Below are 24,604 nucleotides of genomic sequence, written 5' to 3'. Positions count from 1 at the left end.
CCTATTACACCTGCTTCCGCGGGAGTAAGCCTCAGTGGAAATCAGTGGTACTGACTCGCGCATTGTCTCGGCTGTATTTCAGAGCATGCATTCTCCATTTGGACCTCTAGATGTCAGCATTGTCCCAGATCAAGCTCTCAGGATGCAAACATGTGCCGGAGCAATCGTCATTATATTATGCTGAACCTTACAACAAACCTGTAAGGAAGGCCAGTGTTACTGTTGTGCTAAGGTTCCTGCCTGCATGCTTCTTACAGGCATTTGATTCTCCAGTGTGAGAAGAGAATTCTGGACAAGATGGGCCATTGCCCTGTGCCAGCAGGGCTTTTTTGTGTATTGAATTTCTCTCCAGATTGTAGTTTGGAGTAGCGGGGAGCAGATAGAGAGTAGTCTATTTAAGGCAATTTAGTGAGTTCCTGGGATAATTGAGATCCCAACCAGGACAGATACTTACAGTGGAATCCTAATAATTTCCCTGGACATTGCAAGAACTTAACTCTTCCCTCCCCAGCTGCGACTCCCTCCCCTGAAAAACTGCCACCTCTGTGTCACAATTAGGGTCGAAAGTAGCCTTTTAGCAGATGAATTATTTTCATCGGGAGGAGATGTTTTTGGCAAGATGCATCCGGACTGCAGGCTGGTTGTTCCCCACCCCTCATTTAGAGATAAGTCACAGATTACCCGAACTAAAATCTAATCAGTATTGATTTGTTTTAGTTTCTTCAAACAAAAGGGGGAGTGAGATGTGTGGATAGTTTTTATGCTGCAGTCCCATTGTGGGGAACCTTTCCCTCCCTAGGGCCGCATTCTATTGTGTGTGAGCTTCTGGGGGCCACAAGGCAATGATGAAGGGGGGGCAGATTCTTTGGCCAGAGGCCAAAATACCAATGAATGCTAATTTTACCTTTGCAAGATAGTCTGTCTCCACACACATTTACACACCACTCTCTGTCCTCCCCTCAGGCCAGGAAGAGGCATAGTGAGAGAGCTTCATTAACTATGAACCCTCAAATTTTGGTTTTTTGGGGGGAGACACCTAGGACCCCAATTTGAGTTTCAGTTACTCAGTTTGGGGGGACATACAAAACACGGGGGTTTTGCTACCAAATCCTACAAAACTTTGGCACAGGTTTCAGATTTTGGGGTTTGTAATAATAATAATTTTTATTTATACCCCGCCCTCCCCAGCCAAGGCCGGGCTCAGGGCGGCTAACAAGCAATAATGAAAACAAGTTGAATGAATACAACTTAAAAACAAGATTAAAAGACAACATTAAAATGCAGCCTCATCACAGGAGAAAGGAAAAAAGAAAAAAGAAAGGGGGTGGGAATCAAATTGTCTCCAAGCCAAAGGCCAGGCGGAACAACTCTGTCTCACAAGCCCTGCGGAAAGAAATCAGATCCTGTAGGGCCCTGGTCTCATGAGGCAGAGCGTTCCACCAGACCGGAGCGAGAGTTGAAAAGGTCAGAAAGGTCTGGAGAGCTGCATTTTGAGTCTGACGTTCCCCACGGCTGATCTAGTTGCTTGGTGGCACTGAATTTAGTCGTAATTGGGTGGAATCAGGAGTTTCTACCCTTGTCTAAGAGATAACAAAGTTCTCATCTAGCTTCCTGACTGGTGCGTCCTCTGACACCCTTCCACAATGAGAAATGTTTGCCTTGCCTGCTATCCTGTCCCTGACATTTAATCTGATCAGTCCTATTGGCTCCAAGAGACATTTCTTTCCAGACAGTCAGAACACTTAGGTAAGTCAGATATCAAGCAGTAGGAGAATTATTTTCCTTGATTCCCCCCCCCCCCCAGTGAGATAGTTATCTTTGGGAGTACGGTTGCCAGCTTTTCAATCAGCCTCTGTTGCTCTGCCTTTAACACAGCAGTTTGATCTGCAAATATATGCTTAATTTTATACCTTGAGACAGCTTACCTGCTGGGTTTTTACAGAACAGGTTACTATAAATTACGAATGGGGAGTAATAGCTTCAGTCCACTTTTTGTAGGAAATATGTTTTGGAAGGGGGCCGGAATCAGTGTCTCCATTGATCAGGATGCAATTCCTATGCAGATTACTCACCCCTCTTGTATTTGCAAGTCAGTTTTGGTGCATTACAAAAATATGCATCTCACGTAAAAAATGTGTGCAATGCATTTTTTACCGATGAATGAACTGAAAATGCATATTTTCTATTTTCAAAGGGTTTGTACAAGAGGAATGCAATTTAAATACTTTTCAGGTTTATTTTCCTTTTAAAACAGCACAAAAGACAAAAGAGCCAGGGAAGATCAAGAATAATACTTAGACCAGTGGTTTTTAACCAGTGTGCCATGGCACCCTGGGGTGCCTTGGCTGGTGGTCAGGGGTGCCATGGGCAACACTGGCCTCTGTCCCTCTTTCCTTCCCTCCCTCCTCTGATGCCCTCTCACATTTCTGCCTCCCCAAGGCTTGCACAGCTGTTTGTTGCTGCAGCCCTGGCTATAAGCTCAGCAGGTGAATGATACCTCTGAGAGGCACCTCTCTTTGGGGCAGGGAAGGGACTTTACTCAGAAACCAGGGGTGGCAGCAGCAGCTGTCCAAAGGACTCCCAATGAGAGGGGAGAGGAGAGGAGGCTGAGGGAACCCTCCACAAGGGAGGGTGCCCGAAAAAGGGTGAGATGCTGCCAGCTCAGCAGGCAAGGGGTGACATAACTGGGCTCCTGAGCCCCACAGGGGTGCCCCAGAAAGAATGTAGTTGGTCAAGGGAGCTGTGGACTCAAAAAGGTTGAAAACCTCTGCCTTAGACCATAAGGCTGCCATATGAACTGGGGCTTATTGGGTCTGGTGGGATGGAAGTCAGGGAGCCCAACAGTAGGTGGCGCTAGAGCCCATGAGAGGCAGAGCTGTTTCTAGCATTGTGTCCATCCTCCTCCCTAAGAGTGAGGAGGGAGGCAGCAGGCATTGCCACCCCCTGGGCTGGTTGTAAGTAAGAAGGCAGGGCTTGCTGTGGCCTTACTGCCTTGGTAGGGCACTGCTACATTTGTCCTTAATTTATGCCTTGCCTCAGACATCCCAGGTTGATCACTGTGATCATCTGAGGGAGCACTACTAATGGTCCACTAGTTGAGAAGCACACCTCATGTCGATGAGGAGACGTGTCTTCAATGTAGGGGGCCCATCTCTGTGGAACTCCCTCCCACTAGAACTCAGGCAGGCACTAACTTTGCCGAGTTTCAGCTGCCAGGTTACTTATTTCAGGAGGCTTCTTTGCACCGTGAATGCTGTTCCAGTATTTTATTCTTTGATATTTTAAGTTAGGCTATAAAATGTTGTTTGGTGCAATTATTTTAAGCTGCTTCAAGACCCAGATGCGTTGAAAAGGAATATATAATTTTGAATGATAATGTTTTTGATTGATACAGCAAATTTTGGTAAACTGCTTTGAGAACGTCTTTAGGCAATCAAGTGGAAGAGAAATCGTCTAGATAGATAGATAGATAAGTAGAAGTGAACCTCCATGCACAGGACCAGTATACCACCGAAAACCAGACATGGGGTGAGGGAAAACAATGGGTTAAAACGAGAACATTCATGTATTTAGCTCATGAGTTCAGCATCAGCACCTGACTGTCCTCTGTTGGAAACACAGCACTGGGATTGTAGAGTGGACAGGCGGAAACAGAGTTTACAGGTTTAGAATGAGCCCCTAAAAAAATAAAATAAAACCAGAGTCTCACCCTTAGGCTGGCGCCAGCATTACTTTCGGTCCGGTGGATTTACTCTCAGTGGAATGTAGAAGGACTCTCTTGTCATGGAGATATGTGAAGCATTCTTGCTTTTTAATCTTGGCTAGTCAAGATCTCTCAGGCTTGGAGCCCAAGTGTTGGGAGGTGCAGGAGTGAAATGACTTCGAGAAAGAGCACACAAGGGTGACATACAAGTGTCACCTGTGTGTCTAGAGACTGGCAGATCTGTCTGTTCTGGTTCCTCTAGGCGTCTCCTTTCCTCAGTCTTCAATTCTCCACATTTCTATATCAGTCTGTGGTGTGTGTTTTTTTTAGTCCTTATGGAAACCCTTCAAAGCAAATTTATCCCAAGATACGCATTCTTAAGATGCAAATTTGCCCAGTATGCACATTTCCCCCAATATCTGCAACCAGAAGTTGTTTTAAACCATTGTTAATATTGTGTTTTAATGTTATAACCTGCCCTGGAATCTTAATGAAATAATAACGCATCTTTGTACGTTTCTCAAACATATGCATTTTTATGCACCCCGAGTTTTTGTAGACACAAAAACGTGTGAATCTTGAAGGAGGGCTGTTTCTCAGGTCGCAGGTTGTTTTGGAAACGGCACATTAGGTGGGTTCACCTTTTAACTGTGGACCGGATCATATTTTTCACCCACCTGTCCCTAGGTCTTTCAACTTAAGCATCCAAGGTAGCAGAAGCAAGAAGAGAAGCATGTACTTTGTTTTTATTGTATTTTATTAAATAAAATTTCACTTTGGGATCATACATAACCAACTTCTAAAGCCCAATTTTTAGTGCAGGGGTAGGGGGCCTTTTTCAATGGGCCACATTCTTTCATGGGTAAGCTTCAAGGGGCCACATTTCAGGAGTGGGTGTGGTCCAAGTCAAGCTGTGCGTAGGGCAATACATGAGACTTCGCTTTGTACAGGAGCCATATGGCCCATCTGTGCAACAGAGGTTTATAACATCCAGGGCAAAGGAGATCAGGTGCAGAACAGGTGTGGCCTGTGGAGGGGTGTGGAGGTAGAGCCATGATTTAGGACAGGGGCCGGCAAAGTTTTTGTGGCTTGGACCAGTTTGTGGTCCTGCACACGCTGCAGTGGGCTGGAGTGCATGTGCACATGCGCAAACACTATTTCTGGTGCAGAGGAGTCATGCGCAGCTTCCTATTGGCTGCAGGAGCTTCCTGCATCCAATGGGAAGTCGGCCAGCGTCACAGAAGATGGTCCCCACTCTACTCCATGCACGCAGGCAGCGGGGGTCCATGGGCCTTAGGCTGCCGACCCCTGATTTAGGATGAGTCCTGAAAGCCAGATAGAGAGAGCTGGAGGGCCATACATAATCCACAGGCTTGAGGTTCCCGACACTTCTTTGAGCCGCAGATGGGTTTCTGCAGCTGTTGACTCTGTTGACTCTGGTCGCAGCCACGCATTTAATGCACATGGCCTCCCGCAAAGAATCGTGGGAATGGTAGTTTGTGATGGGTGCTGGGAATTGTAGCTCGGTGAGGGTTAAATGACCATTCCCAGGATTCTTTGGGGGAAGCCCATGTGCTTTCAATGTATGGTGCAGATGTGTCCTCTGCTGTCTGCCTCCACCTGTGTTAGGCACGGCTTGCTCCTATTTTGTAGGTATATCAGAAAACCTGCAAAATGTGGTACAGTATTTGGCCCAGGGTACAGCTCCCTGCAGGGACGTGGGTGACGCTGTGGGTTAAACCACAGAGCCTAGGCCTTGCTGATCAGAAGGTCAGTGGTTTGAATCCCTGTGATGGGGTGAGCTCCCGTTGCTCGGTCCCTGCTCCTGCCAACCTAGCAGTTCAAAAGCATGAAGTGCAAGTAGATAAATAGGTACTGCTCCGGCGGGAAGGTAAACAGTGTTTCTGTGCACTGCTCTGGTTTGCAAAAAGCGGCTTAGTTATGTTGGCCACATGACCTGGAAGCTATACGCCAGCTCCCTCGGCCAATAAAGCGAGATGAGCGCCGCAACCCCAGAGTCGTCTGTGACTTGACCTAACGGTCAGGGGTCCCTTTACCTTTACCTTACAGCTCCCTGCAATTCTGTTTCCTTTTTTAAAACAACAACAACAACAAAGCAAGTTTCTAGACCTCATTATACTTGTTGAAAGTCTGTGGGGGGTGGCTGCTGAACTCTCAGGGATTTGGGTATTTCCCTCCCCCCTTTCCTTGCCCATTAGACACAGCCAATCCTTTGCTCCCTGAAAACATTTTTGTACCGAAGACACACTTGTCAACATATTCTTGTGCACCAACTCTGCTGCAACCACACATTGCAATTTTGGCCAGACACTTGAGATTCCTGGAAAAACCCTAGTCAAGCCCTGAGGGCAATTTTTGATGCATGGGCTCAGCTTTGCAGGATTATTGTACTGGACAAATTCCTGGAGGAGAGAGCTATCAATAGCCAGGATGGCTGTGCTCTGTCTCTGCAGTTAAGAGGCAGCAAGGCTTCTGAATACCGCTTGCTAGAAACCACTGGAGAGGAGAGCGAGCGCTCTTGTGCTTGAATCCTGCTTGCGTGTTTCCCACAGGCACCTGGTTGGCCATTGTGAGAACAGGATGCTGGGCTAGGTAGGCAATTGGCCTGATCCAAAACACTCTTCCTATGTTCTTATGGTTAGGGTTCCTTTATAATTCCTTGAATGCTGTGATTTCCCAGGAGGGCAATGAATTTCATAGAATTGTAGAGTTGGAAGGGACCTCAGGGGTAATCTAGTCCAACCCCCTGCAATGCAGGAATCTTTTGCCAAATGTGAGGCTTGAACCCACGACCCTGAGATTAAAAGTCTCATGCTGTACCAGGTGAGCTCTCCCACAAATTCTTGGCCTCAACAGAGAATATGTCACTGTTTGTCAGAAGCGGTGTAGCCTCCAGGGTGAAGTTGTCCAACCCTCTTTTAGTTGGATGGCCTTCACTGGCTCCTGTGGGAGTGAGTTCCACAGGTTAACTTTGCACTGCATGAAGAAGTCCTTTCTTTTATCTGTCCTGAATATTTCAACCTTCACTGGATGTCTGTGAGTTCTTGGTGTTGTGAGAGAGGGAGAGGAACTTTTCTCTATTCACTTTCTCCATGCCATGCATAATTTTTATAAACTTCTATCATGTCACCTTTTCTCCAGACCAAAAAGTCCCATAATGCTGCAACTTGGTATCAATGGAGAACACACCATTAACTGGCCTTTGTGGAGGGCGGGGGGAGACCTTTGATGGCCCCATTTTGAATTCTTACTGGTTATACTATTTCTCGTTGCAGCTCCCCATGATTCGCTTCCGAAGTTTAGTCGAGAGAGACTCTCTCTTATCTTCTGTAAATATGCTCGAGATATTGCTGGTACTGACCCACTGCTACTATGAGACTTTTAATTAGTTCAGTCAATCAGTTTCACAGCTTGATTAGGCTATTGCTGCCTTCTATTGAGTTACACCCCAAAGAGTAAATATATAACACACACACCCCAAAACCGCAAAAGCTTAACCTGTCAAAATTGTAGTGTTGTATTCAATTAAGTTCTAATCACCTACTGAAATTAATGGCCCTAAGTTAGTTATCTCCATAAATTTTAATGGGTTTGCTCTGAGTAGAACTAGTTTCCTCTCACTCAGAAGCATGGCTTTGGTTGCCAACTCCACCCCACCATCCTGCTCCTGTGCATTTAGCATCAGCTTGATTGATATGCTGGAACTTGGTAACTTTTTTTTTACTGACACAAACAGAAATGGTGGGCAAGGGTTTCCTTAGCTTAATTTCTTTGTGTTCAGGCTGCTGTTGAAAGGCACAGGAGCTGGGACAAAAGAAAAGGTGGCAACCCTATTGAGGAGGGGTCATAATTCAGTGGCAGGGCACCTGCCTTGCATGCAGATGATCCCAGGTTTTATCCAGGACACTTCTAGGGAGGGATGAGCAAAGTCCCACTGCTGGAAATTCTGGAGAGCTGCTGCCAGTCAGTGTTGGCAGTACTGAGCTAGATAGATCAATGGTCTGACTTGGTATATGGCAGCTTCCGAAGTCCTTATGTTGAATGTTAACCCCACCTACATGCCCACAGCCTCTCCTGTCCTTAGATCCTGTAGAAGGCTGCCAGCTTTTTTCCAAGCAGGGCTCCTGTGCTACTTCCGAATGAGCAGCTGAAGCATGGCAATAAAGTCTAATGGCAGAGAAATCAGCCAGTCTCAACACAGCTCAGTCGGCAGGCAGAGCATGGGACTCTAAATCTCAGGGTCGTGTGTCCAAGCACCACGTTGGGCAAAATTCTACGATTCTATTATCCCCCTCTGATAGGGTTGTCAGACCTCCAGATGTGAAGTCTCTAGCCTTGCCTGGCCCCCTCCAGGTGGCAGTCGGAGGGCTTGAATCTCCAGGTGGGCGAGAGTGCCTTTAATTATAAAATTAAAACGACAAAATTGTACTAACAAAATTATTCAGAAGAGTGCACATGCAGCTTGCAAGCTTCAGCTTGGCAGGAGTTGGCCTCAAATTATAGCACAGAAACTCGGAGTGGGGTCTGCCCTCCTCTGTTTCCCTCTCCCAATTAACCCCCACCTCCCATGACTGCCAGGAGGGAAGCCCCTAGCTCTCAGGTTTGGGTCCTAAAACCTCATTGTCTGGGGGTGCTTCTGACAACCCTACCCTACCCTCCTCTCCCTGAACCTGGGGCTTTCTGTAGCTCCTGAAGTCCTCCTGGTTTCCTAGAAGCTGTCCAGAGTAGGTGTGGAATAAACAGAGGCCCGTCCCATTTCCAGGAATAGGAGTCCTTTTGCTTTGGCTCTGCAGGAGGAAACGCTCAGCAGGGATGAAAGTGTGTAGCACTTCTGCAGCAGTATTCTTGCTGATTGCTTCCTCCATCATTGCACACAACAACCAGCTAAGACACTGCCAGAGAAGCACTCACAGAGAGCTGGCCGGTGAGGCAGACACAGGGAAGGACACCAGCCTCTCCACCTCACCTTCTTTCTTGAGGTTAAAAGCCCTGGGAAGAAAAGAAGAAGAGGGGGAAAAAAGGTTTACTCAAAGAGGACTAGAAGCTTGATGCCACAACCAGCACCTAGATTTTGGCAGGGCCTCGGCCAAGGACATCCTTTTGACTTAGCTATGTTACAGGCTTAATACGGCTTGATACAGGTTGCGTACACACCATATGTTTAAAGCACACACCCCACAAAGAATCCTGGGAACTGTAGTTTGTTCGGTTTGTGATAAACTACAGTTCCCAGGATTCTTTTTTTTTTTTATTTGGGGGGAGGGAGGGAAATATGCTTTAAAGGGATGGTGCATACATAGCCATCATAATAATACTGTTTCTGCCAGAGGCAATGTGCATCGTACTTACAGTTGCTGGGGATATCAAGCAGGGAGGGTTCCTACTGCACTCAGGTGCTGCTTGTGGGCTTCATACTGGGGCATCTGGTTGGCCACTGTGATAACAGGATGCTAGGCTAGGTGGTCCTTTTGACCCAATCCAGCAGGGCTCTTCTGCTGTCCTTAGGATATTCTGTTTCTCTCTAGCCAGGCCGGCTCTACCATTAGGGATGGGGAACCTGTGGCCCTCAAGATCTTGTGGGACTCCAACTCCCATCAGGCCCAACCCGCATGACTTTCCAGGAGGGAATCCCCTAATCTCCCCGCTACTTCCTCTCTTAAGGTAGCCAAACGCCTCCTACTTTGGTTTGATCCCCCCACCAAGATTGTTTAATGTTATTATGTATTGTATATATTCTTATGTTGCTTTCCAATCTTAGATTGATTTGACTGAAGGGCAGGCTCTAAGTCACCTAAGTAAATAAATAAAAAGTTAAGCTCAGGTACGCTCTCTCGATAAGCTGTTGTGATATTGTTTTTTCCCTCCTGTTTTGCTTTCAGTTTCGTGGTTTGTTTTATAATACAGATTATTGTCATTTTTATTATTTGGCTGGCTATTCTGTCTTCTGCATCTGCACTGATGAAGGGCAAGTTATAAATATTTTACAGAAACTAATCAATAGAATCCTATTAAAAGGGAAGTTGGTTGTCAATTCTTTAGTTTGGATGGTATTCCACATTAGTCATTCTCAGAGCTGACCCATGAGTCCATTGATCTTCATTGGGTCATGGCTGGTCCCACCTGAGCTATGTACATCCCAGAATCCCTTGCACCAACAAAAAGGATTCTGGGTCAAGCTTAGGTGTGGACCAGTCTGTCAATTTCCATTCATCTCAGTTTCTCATTTTTCCAATCTAGCATTCGTCACACTTCTGTTAACAAAATGTAAAGCTAAAGTATATCTCCCACTGTATGCAAATGGCTTGGAAAAGGCAGATCTATAGCAACAATGATTAAGTCAAGTTAACCTATTAGAAAAGAACACACATAAATCAACCTAGTAGGTTTTTGGAAAAATGGGTGGGATTTTTGGAATAAGTTTAATTATTTCGTTCAACTTTATGCTGCTTTCAACATGTTGTAATAGTGCAAGTATATGGAAATTTTGGTTTACTTCATTGAGTCTAAACAAAAGAAAATACAGTATTAAATAAATAGAAACGGCTAAAAATCTCTCCCCATTTTAAAGCACATTTCTCCAAATATACAAATTTCTGCCAGCAATTTCCTCTATTATAATGCATTTTTGTATATTATTTTCACTACTCTGCATGTTTCCATGCACCAATACATGCATTTTTGTACAGTTTGTTCAGAAAACTGCATCCCAAAATTTGGGAAGGCATGAGTTTCGAAGAACAGCTGCATTTCAGTTTGAAAATGTATTCAAGATGTGCGAATTAGGTAGGGCTCATGTTAAACTGCTTACTATACCTAGATTTCTCCCTAGCCAATATTTTGACCTTCAAAGCGAAGCAAAGAAAGATGCAAGACTTTACCAACCTGGTGTTCTTCAGTTGGGAGTTGTAGTCCAAAACATCTGGAGGGCGCCAGGTTAGCGCAGTCTGCCCTAATGCCAAGGAGCACAGGAAGCTGCCTTCTTCCAAGTCAGACCATTGGTCCACCTAGTAAGCATTGCCTACTCTTACTGGCAGCAGACCTCCAGGATTTTCAGGCAGGGTCATTTCCACTCCTACCTGGGCCTGCTGCCAACCTTAAAGGTAAAAGACCCCTGACCATTAGGTCCAGTCGTGGCCGACTCTGGGGTTGCAGCGCTCATCTCGCTTTATTGCCCGAGGGAGCCAGCGTACAGCTTCTGGGTCATGTGGCCAGCATGACTAAGCCGCTTTCTGGCGAACCAGAGCAGCACACGGAAACGCCGTTTAGCTTCCCGCCGGAGTGATACCTATTTATCTACTTGCACTTTGACGTGCTTTCAAACTTCTAGGTTGGCAGGAGCAGGAACCGAGCAACGGGAGCTCACCCCGTCACGGGGATTCGAACCGCCGACCTTCTGATCGGCAAGTCCTAGGCTCTGTGGTTTAACCCACAGCGCCACCCACGTCCCTATACCTTACCCGCGTGCCAACCTTAACTGGGGCCTTTTGCACGAAATGCGGATGCTCTGCCGCTGTAAAGGACAGCTATTGTGATATTAAGGCCTAGAAACTTGCATTTTGCATGGGAAAGCACAGATCTACAAGACAGTGGGAGACGTCCGCACTTAGGCGTGATTGCAGAGCAGCCCTTTGCCAACCTGGTGCCCTCCACCTCCTGTTGACTGTGCTGGCAGAGGCTCATGGGAGCTGTAGTCCAAAATGTCTGGAGGTCATGAGGCTGGCGAAGGCTGCTCTAGGAAGTGCCCTCTATTGCAGGGGGTTGGACTAGATGACCATTTGGGTTCGCTCCTAACTCTGAAGTTCTATGATTCCATGATGCCACTGAGCCAGGTTCCTGTCCTCACTCATTTAGACTGCTGTAGGGTTGCCTTTCCCAGCTCCACCCTGTTTCTCCCCAAACAGAGTGCTCTGGAAGAAAGCACAGTGGGGTTACAGAGGGTGCACCCATGAATCATCGGAGACTCACAGGATTCGTCTTGACGCAGGCGAGCAGCCACGCCAGCAGGAAAAGGGGGAACTCGGCTGGTGCAGAAGGCTGGCAGGAAAACGCCAATCTGGAGCTTTGAAAAGAAACACGCAAGGGCACTCTGGGGCAGGGTTTGGGGGCCAGGCTGCTGAGCACAGGAAAGGGGGAAAATGCCCCTACCAACATCTGATCCCACCTCGCCCTAGGGCAAAACCATCATTCCATCCCATAATGGAAACTCAGCTCTATATTTAGAAACAGAAGGACTAGAATATTTTTACAGAGCATCTGCTTTGCATGCAGAAGTTCCCAGGTTCAACCCCCAGTATCTCCCAGTAAGGCTGAGAATATAGGCCCTGCCTGAAACCCCAGGGAAGCTGTTGCCAGTCAGTGCAGACAGTACTGAGCTATCTGGACCAATGGTCTTGGCACAAGGCAGCTTCCTTTGTTCTTATTTAAATCAGCCTTTAATTTCGAATCATGAGGACTAGAATCTTACATTACGTTTACAGGAAATACCATAGCTCAGTGGCAGAGCATCTGCTTTGCATGCAGGAAGTCCCAAGTTCAATTCCTGGTATCTCCCGGTAGGGCTGGGAGAGACTCCTGCCTGAAACCCTGGAGAACTGCTTCCAGTCAGTGTAGACAATACTGAGCTTGATGGACCAATGTGTCTGGCTCAGTATAAGACAGATTCCAATGCATCTTAAGTGAAGGCAGAGCGGCAGAAACTCTTGGGTTCAATCCCTGGCATCTCCATGTAGGGCTGGAAGAGGCTCCTGGAGAGCTGCTGCCAGTCAGTGTAGGTAAAGCCAAGCTAGAAGGCGGCTTCCAGTGTTGGAATAGACTTGGAATAGGACACAGTTTTTCGCCCACCATAGAATTAAAGCTGCCCAGATGTGGTATAAGAGACGTAAGGTCGAAAGAAACAAAAAAGTAGTCAATTTACCTGTTCCACGAAGGTCTTCAGGACTAGCATCCTGTTCGGTCGTCAACAGGACGACTGCTGAGTATATCAGCCGGGCAGCAGGAGCAGCCAGTCTCCTCCCCACCGAAGGGTGGAGCCCCCCCGCCCCACAGTCAGCACTTTAACCTAGTGTTGAAATACACAGAGACACACTCACACATTGTTCCAAAAAGCCACCCTTCCTGGTGCGAGGACAGGGAACTCGGAAGTTTCATTGACCCACTGACCTCACCTGCCCATTGCCATCCCTGCACCTGGATGGATGAGGGAGAGTCAAAGGAGGAAACGTGAGATGTCTTGGCCAGGCTTTGGCGTTCTGAAAAGCAAAACCAGAGGGGGAAAAGGAAACGGAGAGAAAGAGAAAGAGTTTCTGGATGAGTCATCCATAAGGCTGAATGCAGAAAGTTTTGAAGGAAAACAGAGTGACGCTTCACCCCTTTGCCCTCCATGGTTGCCCTTCCAGCCGATTCTTATGATCTCTCTCTCTCTCTCTCTTTCTCTCTCTCTCCCTTGGACCTGCCTATCTTGGGACATTCCAAGAACTGAAACACCCAGTCCAGGGCTCAGAGCAAGAGCACGATAAGTGCAACCAAGTGTTGAATCTCACTTCCTGGGGAATCTCAATTTTAAAAAACAAACAAACCCAAGTTGCTAGTCCTTATGACTCTCTTCCAAGTGCTGTTTTTATGTCATTTTAGTTTCTGGTTTGTTTTTAAATGTTTACACCCCACCTTTCCCCCAAGGAGCTCAAGGTGGCGTATAGAGTTCTACCCCACTCCATTTTATCCTCACAACAGCTCTGTGAGGTAGGTTAGGCTGAGAGGCAGTGGCTGGCCCAACATCACCCACTGAGCTTCGTGGATCAATGGTAACCAGAACCCGATGGTTTCCCAGCTCTTAGACCTATACTGTAACCATTACACTACTCCCTAAAATTATTATTTTAAGATTATCCTTATTGGTTGGCATCTGTCTGTCGCAGGAGACAATGGAGGAGTGAACCTTTGGGGGTGAAATCAAACTGTTGGAAGGTTACAGCACCTGCTGTGTTATGTTTTGAAAAAGAAAGTGTGTGTCCAACTCTGTGTAGGGCCACTGAAGTCAATGTACATTACTAACTTGAGTTCATTAGTTGGTTGTATCCAAAGCTGGTCCAATTTAGAGTAGACCCACTGAAGTTATTGAACATGCCTACCTTAGAGGGTTGTATGCAACTAAGTTTTTCTCAGAGAAGACCCACTGAAATGAACAGGCCCAGTTTATTCATGATCATTGGGTTGTCTCCAGTGCTAGACCTACTCAGAGTAGACAATGTGAGGTTAATGACCATGACCAACTTAGGTCCATTAATTTCAATGGGTCTACTCTGAATGGGGCTCAGTTGGAAACAACCCACAGATTGCAAATAATAAATCACTCTAGGTGAGGCTGCCCACTGCATCTCTGCGCGAGTCCCCATTCTGGCTTTGGTGCAAGTTGGGTCTACCCTGAGCAGAACCTATTCAGACACAACCCTTTAATTCTGTAAATCACCTTAGAATGGCAGAATCACAGAATGGTAGCGTTGGAAGGGACCCCGAGGGTCATCTAGTCCAACCCCCTGCAATGCAGGAATCTCAACTAAAGCATCCAAGACCTCTGCTCACTTTTTGTGAGCCTTTTGTTGAAACAAGGCAAAAATACTAACCAGTGGGCAAATATACACTCCCTCAACAAAAGACAAGGAGGAAGGAAAGAAAGGCATCTGAAAGAGATCAAAACTTCTTGGCTGTAATAGCCACCCATCTGTCACTGAGGCCCTGCCCCTGTTTTTTTAAGAGCTGTAATCCTTGCACTGGCTTAACCATGTGGGTTGACTTGTATTCACAGCGAAGGGCAGGGTGTGGGGAAGGAGGACAGAGGCTAAGAGATGGGATCGAGCAAAGGGCAACTCACACACCCTTAAAACACACACAGCTTCAGTTCTGAGTCACAGGCCCCGGGAACAAACAGCAGGCTGAACGACCCAGTTTGACAAGGGCCTATAAAAGCCACAGTAATTATGCAACTCTCTCAAAAAGGTAAAGGCTACCTAACTAGCTTAGTCATTCTTAAACCTTGTGCTAGGGCAAGTTTGCATGAGTACCTTGTGAGACATGAACTAACAACATTTCAGGCTTCTGTGTGAGGCCACCCAACTAAAGGGGCTTCCTGTTGCCTCTCTGTGTGAGTGCCTGCTCTGGCTCTCCTAAAAGTCACCCAGAGAAAGCAGGTGATTTTGCCACATCTCATCATCAGCAGTATTCAGATGACTCGACCACTTCCAAGGTTATTTCAGAGTGCTGCAGCAAAGTGTTGTCGCCAGGACCATGTCAAAAGAGGCATTCTCATCTCCCTGTCGCCAATTCTCTTCCACACAGAAGGGAATACCTCTTCTAAAACGATGCTTGTCATCTGCAGTCTTTGTACGTACCTGTATTAAATTTCACATATGCATTTTTGAAAAAATGTGTCTGCTACCTAATTAATCAGGGGATGTTTTATTCAGCCAATCAAAGCTCTGGGAATTGTAGGTCTGTTAGAGGAATTGGGTCCTCCTAACAATTCTTAGCACTCTTAACAAACCACAACTCCCAGTATTCTTCGGGGGTTTAAAAAGTGGTATAATACTGCTTTAAATGCATAGTGCAGATGGGGCTTTGGGTTGCAATCCCATGGACACTTAACTAGGAGCAAGTCTCACTGAGCTCAGTGGGACTTTGTGTAGGAATACACTGTCTATACACACACACACACCCCAATACAGTGGTGCCCCGCAAGACGAAATTAATCCGTTCCGCGAGTCTCTTCGGCTTGCGGTTTTTCCGTCTTGCGAAGCACGGCTATTAGCGGCTTAGCAGCTTAGTGGCTATTAGCGCTTAGCGGCTATCAACGGCTTAGCGGCTTAGCAGCTTTAAGAAAAAGGAAACAAACTCGCAAGAGCTCGCAAGACGTTTCGTCTTGCGAAGCAAGCCCATAGGGAAATTCGTCTTGCGGAACGACTCAAAAAATGGAAAACTCTTTCGTCATGCGCGTTTTTCGTCTTGCGAGGCATTCATCTTGCGAGGTACCACTGTATTTATATCAAGACGTTGCTTCACTTTATGTAGTTCCTTTGAATTCAGGACAAACGTTGATCTCATTCTGTGTGGCTTAAAAAATAGTAATAGTCAGGTTTTGTTTATCAAATCTCCCTTCTATATATAGAGACACAGGAGCAATTCAGTGCATTTCACAATTTTAATGCAAAATGACCTAAACAATGTGTGAATTGCAATGAAGCCACCCTTCCCCATTCATGTTTTGTTGATTTTTGCAATGTGGTTCTCCAACAACAAATGCATATATTGGGGGAATCATTTGGGAGGAATGCATCTTTTAGGCAAAACTGCACACACAAAATATATATGTAAAGGGAACGGTGGCAAATTTTCACGAGGACTTAAGGGGGAGGAATAGCTGATGCAAAAATGCATCCTTTAACTTACATTTGGAATAATGAGAAACTGATACTGACAGGCTCGCCCATCCCAATCTATACAAAACCCATCCATAAATGCAAGACCATCAGTAAAGGGCACATAATTACCCACTTGCCAAAGATTATTTCAAAACTTCTGCCACCGCTGTGATAAGATGATTTCCTGAAACACCCCCCTCCCTCCTTTAATGATACTGTCTGAAAACCAGTGTTTTGGCTTTTTTATGCATTTCAAAAAATCCTCAGGACCAGCTAAATTGGGGGGTGGGGACTGCAGCTCAGAGGCAGCACATGTAGGGTTGTAGCCAATACCAGTCCTGCTCAGAGTAGTCCCACTGAAGTTGATGGGCATAACTAACTTAAGCCCCTTAATTTCAACTTGTTAACTTTGAGGAAAACTTAGGCCACATCCGCACCGTACATTTAGCAAGCCATTATACCACTTTAACAGTCATGGAGAATGCTGGGAACCGCCGTGCGTAAAGAGTGCTGCCATCACGGGAGCTACAGTTCCCAGCACCCTGAACAAACTACAGGTCCCAGGATTCTCCACTTAAAACAGTAACATTGAACGTTATTTGTAAACGAAATAAAATTAGAGCAAATGGCAAGAATATATTCTGCCATTCATAAACAGAAACAAAATACGGCTTATAACAATTAAAAAAACTATATTTTAAAAGTTGAAATCACCTGCTGTGGAAAGATGCATTCTTCCTTCCCTGCATAAGCCTGAAGGAACAGAAAAGTTTTCAGAGCTGGGACAGAAGGCAGAGCATTCCAGGGAGCTGAGAAGATGACATCAAAGACTCAGTTTGATGCTGCTGCCGCCAAATGAACCTCACCAACAAGCCCCCCCCCCCCCCGTAGATGATCTCAATGATTGAGCTGGGATATAAGGGTTCAGGTGACCCTCACAGTACCCTGGACCTAAGCTGCTTTGTCAATCAATGCAGAGACCTTGAAACTGGCTTGGTAGCAGATAGTGCCACACTGTTGGGAGGAGGGCTTCACGGCACTGCCCCCCCCCCCCCACGACAGCCACTTCTGTAGTTCAGTCAGCTCTTCTGTGCCCTGGCATTTTTGCAGCCTGCCTGACCTCTCACACCAGGTATAATATACACCAGGTATAATATACATAGGCTAATTTATAATATCCTATGTACATGTGCAGAGAGCTTCCTAGCCTTTTCTCTAACCGCTCCCACCCCCACCCCCCATTCCAGAAGCCAAGCAATATTTGATGAATGCATTGTACTTATTCCACTATATTCCTGTACTGAGTTAGTGTACACACATAAAAAAACAAACCACAAAACAAATGTGCATTGCAGATCATGATTTTTTCAAAATATATACATCCTACCTGCACAGACTTGGAAAGTTAGCGTACTTGGAAGTGAAAGGGAAACTCTGGAGAATTTTCAAAACGTCAGTGCACCAGGATGGGGCTTCTGAGGTTGGGATCTGCAACTGGGTGTCTTGAAGTGTGAAGTGGCTGAACAAGTCCAGGCAAGCCCAGGCAGATCACAAGGAAGCCAGCAGCCATCATAGCGGTGAATCTTTTGCTCAGCTTATCTTTCTACCAGCAGTGTGGGAGCATGCAAGCTTTGAGTTCACACAGCATTCTTCATCTGAGGGGAAAGGAGGCAGAGGATACAAGACTTGATCGCCAGGTTAGAGTGTCAGACGAGGACCTGGGGGACAGGGGCTCAAATCTTCCTATTAGCCATGAAGCTCATTTTGGCCAGTCACTGTCTCTCAGCCTAGCCTACCTCACAGGGTCGTTGTGGGGATTACATGAGGACATGGAGGACCAAGTGCGTGGAGGACCTGGAGCTCATTGGAGAAAAAAAGGTGGGGATATAAATGCAATGAATAAAAATATAAAACAACTGCTCAAAGCCCAACCCGGTCATAAACTCATGCAGAAACTTTTTAGAGAAGTTGCTGAATTACAACATATTACTAAACTGAAAACTATGGAGAGACCTGGGCTGAATAGAGATATCGGAGTCTTGTCTCATTACATATGCTAAAACTATTTTTGGTCATATGCATACTATCCCTTGTTTTTTCCTGTAGGACTAATTGCAGTCGTCAACAGTCATCAACAGGTTTACCATACCCATTGAGTCAATCACCCATCTCCTCCTACCTTCCTGAGAAAAACCCTACCCCACTCTCCCACTATGTTTAAGGGTCTGGTGACTTCTGTTTCAGTATATCTGAAGAAGTGTGCATGCACATGAAAGCTTATACCCAGAACAAACGCGGGTGGCGCTGTGGTCTAAACCACAGAGCCTAGGGCTTGCTGATTGGAAGGTCAGCGGTTTGAATCCCCGCGACGGGGTGACCTCCTGTTGCTCAGTCCCTGCTCCTGCCAACCTAGCAGTTCGAAAGCACATCCAAGTGCAGGTAGATAAATAGGTACCACTCTGGCGGGAAGGCAAACGGCATTTCTGTGCACTGCTCTGGTTCGCCAGAAGTGGCTTAGTCATGCTGGCCACATGACCCAGAAGCTGTACGCCAGCTCCCTTGGCCAATAAAGTGAGATGAGCGCCACAACCCCAGAGTCGTCCACAACTGGACCTAATGGTCAGGAGTCTCTTTACCTTTAAGGTGCCACTGGACAATTTATTAATTTTTTAAATTTATTTTGACTACATCAGATGTAACTTTACATTCTGACCTGTTAACAATCCATTTTTACTTAATCCTTTATAACATTACTGCTAAAACCACATAGCTTCATTCCAGCATCCTTCTAACATTCCTTAATTTTACAAAGTTTCTGTAGATAGACTTTAAATTTCTTCCAGTCTTTTTCTACCGACTCTTCTCCCTGGTCTCGGATTCTGCCAGTCATTTCCGCCAGTTCCATGTAATCCATCACCTACATCTGCCATTCTTCCCGGGTGGGTAAATCTTGTGTCTTCCAATACTTTGCAATAAGTATCCTTGCTGCTGTTGTAGCATACATAAAAAAATTTCTATCCTTCTTTGGCACCAATTGGCCGACCATGCCCAGGAGAAAGGCCTCTGGTTTCTTCAGGAAGGTATATTTAAATACCTTTTTCATTTCATTATACATCATCTCCCAGAAAGCCTTAATCTTTGGGCACGTCCACCAAAGGTGAAAGAATGTTCCTTCAGTCTCTTTACATTTCCAATATTTATTATCAGACAAATGATATATTTTTGCAAGCTTGACTGGTGTCATGTACCATACCTACCTGAATCTAGAAACTTTTCAGGACAGCAACCTTCTCTCATTCTCAGTGACCTTCTGAAATACACACACCTTTTGAAGATTGAAGATAAGCAAAAAATACTACCTTGCAGGGTTGTTGTAAGGATTGCTGATAAAATGGTCCAATGGCTGATCCAGCCCTGGGCAAATTAGTAGCACACAGCTACTGGTGGCTCTGGAGGGAGGGAGGGATAAGTACATGGCAATGCCCATTAGAAAACTCTTCAATCGGTTCATCAGGGGTTGGCCAAGTATTTCGGTGCATGTGGAAATGAGCTTTCAATGCACATTGACGTCTGTATTGGCGGCACACGTAGCAGACTGACTGTGTGCATGGATGTCTGTTGATGGATTGGGGTGAATGTATGGAAGATGCTTTGAAAGCACAATATAGTCTAACCATAGACATGTTGCATCCAGTGCTGGCCCTACTCAAAAGTAGACTCGTTGCCATTAATGGATATGGCTTTAATGAGTAAGCTCATTGATTTCAGTGAGCTTACTCTGAGTTTATAACTGAAATGGATGCAAGCCATAAATAATGATGCTGACAATGGCTTTCAAAAACTAGTAGCGGTTTTAAGGGTAGCAAAAATCCTAACGCATATAGACAGTTAACTTGGAATAGGGTGGGCATTTCAAGCACTGTCGATTCCCAAAGGGGAAGCACTTTCTTTGGAAGCATTTGGTCATTCTTTAAAAAATACGTTCATGCAGCGCAGCTTCTTGAGAATACAGTAAAATAGTTGTTAGCCACCTAACTGTGCAAGTTTGGAGTTACACAGGCCCTCGAGCAGCGCTGCACTCATCTGTGGGATCCTTTGAGCATGAAGACATGAGATTCAGAAAACGGGGTGATTACACTTATCCTGGGCAAATGCGCACTTTTGACTGTGGCTGAAGTGCATGAATAGAGAAGTGCGCTGAGATTGCACCTAAATAATATACTTTTTTTGGCTGGGTGGCGTCCTAAACAGAGAACATGATAGAAGTTAATACAATTCTGAATAGAGAGAATTTTTTCAATAATACTACTAGGTGCTCATCCAGTTAAGCTGATTGGTCAACAATTCACAGCAGACGGTCTTTTTGCATACAGTCTGTGGAATTCTCTGCTGCAGGATGCTTTTGTGGGCAACAGCTCCATGGCTTTTAGATAGAACCTCCATCTCCCATGGCAGTGTACCTCTGAAGAAGAAATCCGTTCTCTTCATGGCCTACTTCTTAGAGGCTGTTCCACAGTTGGAAAAACTTTGACCTGATCCAGCCATGCTCCCCGTCCATTCTGTCTGCCTCGCCACACGTGGCTTGAAGAGTGTTTGACGATGAGTAGAAGATGCCTTCCTCACAGCCACGGAAGGTGAGCATTTTCGCAGTCACCCATGGCAGACACTTGAGTGATTTGGAAAAGCCAAATCGGCAGGCGAGGACAGAATACTGCAGCGATGACATCACAAACCACGAGCCTAGACGGCCACGTTCAACTCATGTAAGCTAGCTAGTCCATTTGCTTCTGTTACTGATACCCCCCAACTTTACCACAAACACTGCCATCTCCCTCCTGCCTCTTCTCCTCTCCCTAAAACTTGCTCCAAACGGCAATACAAAAATCATTCTTTCAAGCTGGTGCCCATCACTCTTGCTAAACCTAAAGAAGAAGGCGGGGGGGGGGGGGACCCACTGCAATGCACATGAATAAAAGATTCAAGATATGCCTGCCTGCCTTCTTTCTGCTACCTATTTCCTTCAGTTTCGGTCTCTGGGTGATGCTCAGATTCAGAAGCATTGTTAATGAAAACCCATTATTCCAGATTTATACACACACACACACACACAAAGTCCCTGACCAAGGTCTGCTTAAGTAATTGGGATCCCCCACCGTCCCTATCTGAGGATGGTATCCAACTAAGTCCTACTTAGAGCAAGCCCACTAAAATTAATGGACCCAAGTTACTAGTGTGGAGTCATTTCAATGGGTCTACTCCAAGTAGGACCAGCGCTGGAGACAACTCAATACTTTTTAGAACTGCGGCAAAATTGCAATCGGTGCATGCACGTTAAGTGCGCTGATAACCCATCAATATTAACTAGGTTTCTGCACGGAAAAATGTTGAACCCAGAAATAAGGGGCCATTGAGTTCAGTGGGTTTTGCTTCCTAGTAGTATGGCCTGAAAGCACAGCTTTGAGCAGACCTCTCCCACGGAGCCAAACTCTCGAAACCGGAGCACCTGCCAATTCTCTTAACTCACTCATATTTTTTTTCCTCTGCATGGAAAGCCATGAGGCTCCCAAGAAAGAAAGAAAGAAAGAAAGAAAGAAAGAAAGAAAGAAAGAAAGAAAGAAAGAAAGAAAGAAAAGCCTGTTCAAGTTTCTAGCCCTCTTGGTCACAGGGACCTCCAGCTGTAGACTTGTGTCCTAAAAAGGCCTCTACTGCGGGCAACCATAAATTTGTACCTTCCTGGCTATGGAAGGGGGGGGGGCTATGTGCACGGCAACAGAGAATTTGAGACTAAAACATGGAGTGCTGCAATAAAGAGACTGGTCCTGTCTGAGGTATTTTTTGAGAGCTGTAGGAACGAGCCTCCCATCTGGCTCTGTGGAGAGAGGATGGAAAATTATTTTCCTGGAAGTCTTGAAAACAAAACGAAAAGCAGTGTCACCCAATGAGCTTTTAACCAGCCATAAATCTCAAAAGCTAATGGAGTCCTGAGTGTCATCGTAACTTATTCTGACACTAATTTTTCCCTGCAGTAATCAAACTCCAGAAGATGAGCTGACATCGCTTGCCAGAGGGGTGTGTGTGTGTGTGTGTGTGTGTGTGTGTGTGTAAAACCCACAAAATTTAAATGCAGAATCCAGGTAGCACTTTGAAACAACAAGATAGCCCCTTCTAAACCGTAACTCAAAAATAATTTAGAAAATGGAAATTCCATTTACACCTAGTGGGTCATCTCCCACATTAATTCTACTCAAGAGCAAGCTCAGTGAAATGACTGGACGAATGATGAACTTACAGACATTAAGTTTCAATTGGGCTACTCTGAGTAGGACTTAGTCGGATACTTCCAGTGACCATTTTCCAGAAGTAGCGAGGATGACAATATCGACACTCTTCTAGATCATAAATTTTACCCAGGAGTAAGTCCCACACACTTTGATGCAAGTTACTCCCAGGTAAGCATGCAATAGGGCTTTGCAGCCTTCAGCTAATTCCAGTCCATCCCAAGCTCACTAAATACACACACACACACATACTGAATCTCTAAATATATATTCATTAGCCTGCCTAATGAAATTTAAATTCAAAACTCAAATGGGGCAGGACAGAGATGGGGAAGAGAAGTAAAATATAATTAGTTCAATCCACAAGCCACTTAAGCTACAGCACTTGCAGAAATCCAGGCGCTGAGCTGTAAGGACCGACTTTAAAATCCCAAAGGATTTCGGCTTTTCAAAGTGGGTCCAAAAGAGTTCCATGCAGAGGCACAAGATGAGACTTGCCCAGCTTTCAGAGACTGAGGATGGAACCCGAAGTCAAACCGGACACAAGGATTTGCATTTCCTCCTCTTTTAGAGAAAGAGAGGGTGATACAGATCACCTTTGCTACCTCATTTTTATTTCTTAACACCTGGAGAAAGGTAGAATTTAAAAGAGAGAAAGGGAGAGAAAGGTCACTTACCTTGCTGTCCAAGCGTCCAAAGGAGAGGCGAGCCTTGGCTGGATAGATGGATAGATGGAGAGAAGTCAGCTAGCCAGCTTAGCTGGCTTGAAAGTTGACTGCAGTGTCTTCTTCTTCTCCCTCTCACACACAATGACATTGTTCGGGATCTCTGGCAGAGCAAACTGCTCAGCTCAGCAGACTTCCCCCCACAGTGCCGCAACACAGAGCTGCAGGAGTTCTGCATATCAGCATGTTCAGGAGACTCTTAAAGGGGAAGGCACCCTCTCCGAGAAGCCCCAAAGGCAGGCATGGGAATAAAGGCGGTGGGGGAGGTGAGGGGGGGAATTAATTAATTAAAAGGAGTGCGATTGGCGGTCGCAGGCTCAAGGGCGCATGAGAGCATCAGCAAGGTCATCTGGACAACCCCCCCTCCTTTCCCTGTTCTTCTTCTCTCTCGTTCTAGCAGAGGAGAGATATTTGTTAAGTGTGCGGGGATGCTCCCTGGGACCACAGTTTGAACGGCTGTCTTGGTTGCACGCGCATCACCTGCGCATGGCATGGCCTCGCGCCGGGACGGAGGAGGACGTGCAAAGGAAAGAACACTGCAGTGCTCCAGTGCAATCACACACACACACACACACACACCCCGTGAGCATACCCCAAGCAGGCCGCGCAAAGGAGACATTCCCAGCTGATTGCACACCATTTTAGTGGCATCAAACTGCGCATGAAAGCTGCTTTGTGCAACTCTGTCCTGTAAAGAACTACTGTGGTTGCTTAAGGAAGGCTTCTGTTAGTCCCACGCAGTCGCACAACGGCCCTGCAAAACTGGGCAGTGTTAGCCCCATTTTTTACAGATTTCGACAGAGGCATTGGCTACAGACACACCATACATTTAAAGCACATCTCTTCCTCCTCTCAAAGAACCCTGGGAGCTGTCATTTGTTAAGGGTGCTGGGAAGTGTAGATTTGTGAGGGGTAAATGTCTATTCCTGGGATTCTTTGGGAAGTCAAGGGAAATGTGCTTTAAATGAATGGTGTGTCCACAGCCTGAGAAGTATCACCACAGTTAAAAAAAGGAAGCGTCTACAACAGAGTCCCATTGAGAGGTGGGATCTTGAATTCCAGAATACCTGGCTATCTGCAGACTGCGCTTGCTAGTTAAATGTGCATCCTGGTGTTTTTTTTTAAGGGTCCCCATTCAGAAAGAGCAAGCAAAGGAAAACTGGGGCCTATAAATGCAAAGCTATTTTCACCCAGTCTTACAAAAAGAGGACTGGGCCACCAGCACTGATTCTGTTAGACTTTGGTCCTTGTGCTTTTGCACACCTGGTGCCCAGAAAGCTCCTGTGTAGCTTCTGGACCGAGATCTGGAAAAAAGACCACCACAGAGAGCAGCCTGAATGTAAGTGAGTTGCGATGTAATGTGTCAGACTGAGACAGGGAAGGCCTGGGTTCAATTCCTGACTGCCACAAAAGCTGGAGATGGTGAAACCTTTTTCAGCCGGGAGGCCATGTTTCTTTCTGGGCAAC

General features: G+C 46.0%; 1 long non-coding RNA gene across 4 annotated transcripts; it reads right to left on the bottom strand.

Moving 5' to 3' along the window:
• Nucleotides 1–6,067: 6,067 nt before the first annotated feature.
• LOC309347043 lies at nucleotides 6,068–23,515 on the bottom strand. 4 transcript variants are annotated; one of them, XR_014158781.1, is made up of 4 exons: nucleotides 23,090–23,515; nucleotides 12,889–12,972; nucleotides 12,639–12,782; nucleotides 6,068–8,713 (listed from the first exon to the last, which is right to left on the bottom strand). It is a non-coding gene; the product is annotated as an uncharacterized lncRNA (long non-coding RNA). The 4 variants fall into 4 exon arrangements; XR_014158782.1 differs by lacking the exon at nucleotides 23,090–23,515 and adding an exon at nucleotides 17,522–18,728; XR_014158783.1 differs by lacking the exon at nucleotides 23,090–23,515 and adding an exon at nucleotides 16,849–17,133.
• Between the last annotated feature and the right edge of the window lie 1,089 nt (nucleotides 23,516–24,604).

This window comes from Podarcis erhardii (assembly GCF_964252035.2).
Source record: "Podarcis erhardii genome assembly, chromosome: 7".
Taxonomy (NCBI): Eukaryota; Metazoa; Chordata; class Lepidosauria; order Squamata; family Lacertidae; genus Podarcis; species Podarcis erhardii.
Note: the sequence above shows the minus strand (reverse complement) of the source record. Positions and strands in the feature narration are given on the sequence as shown.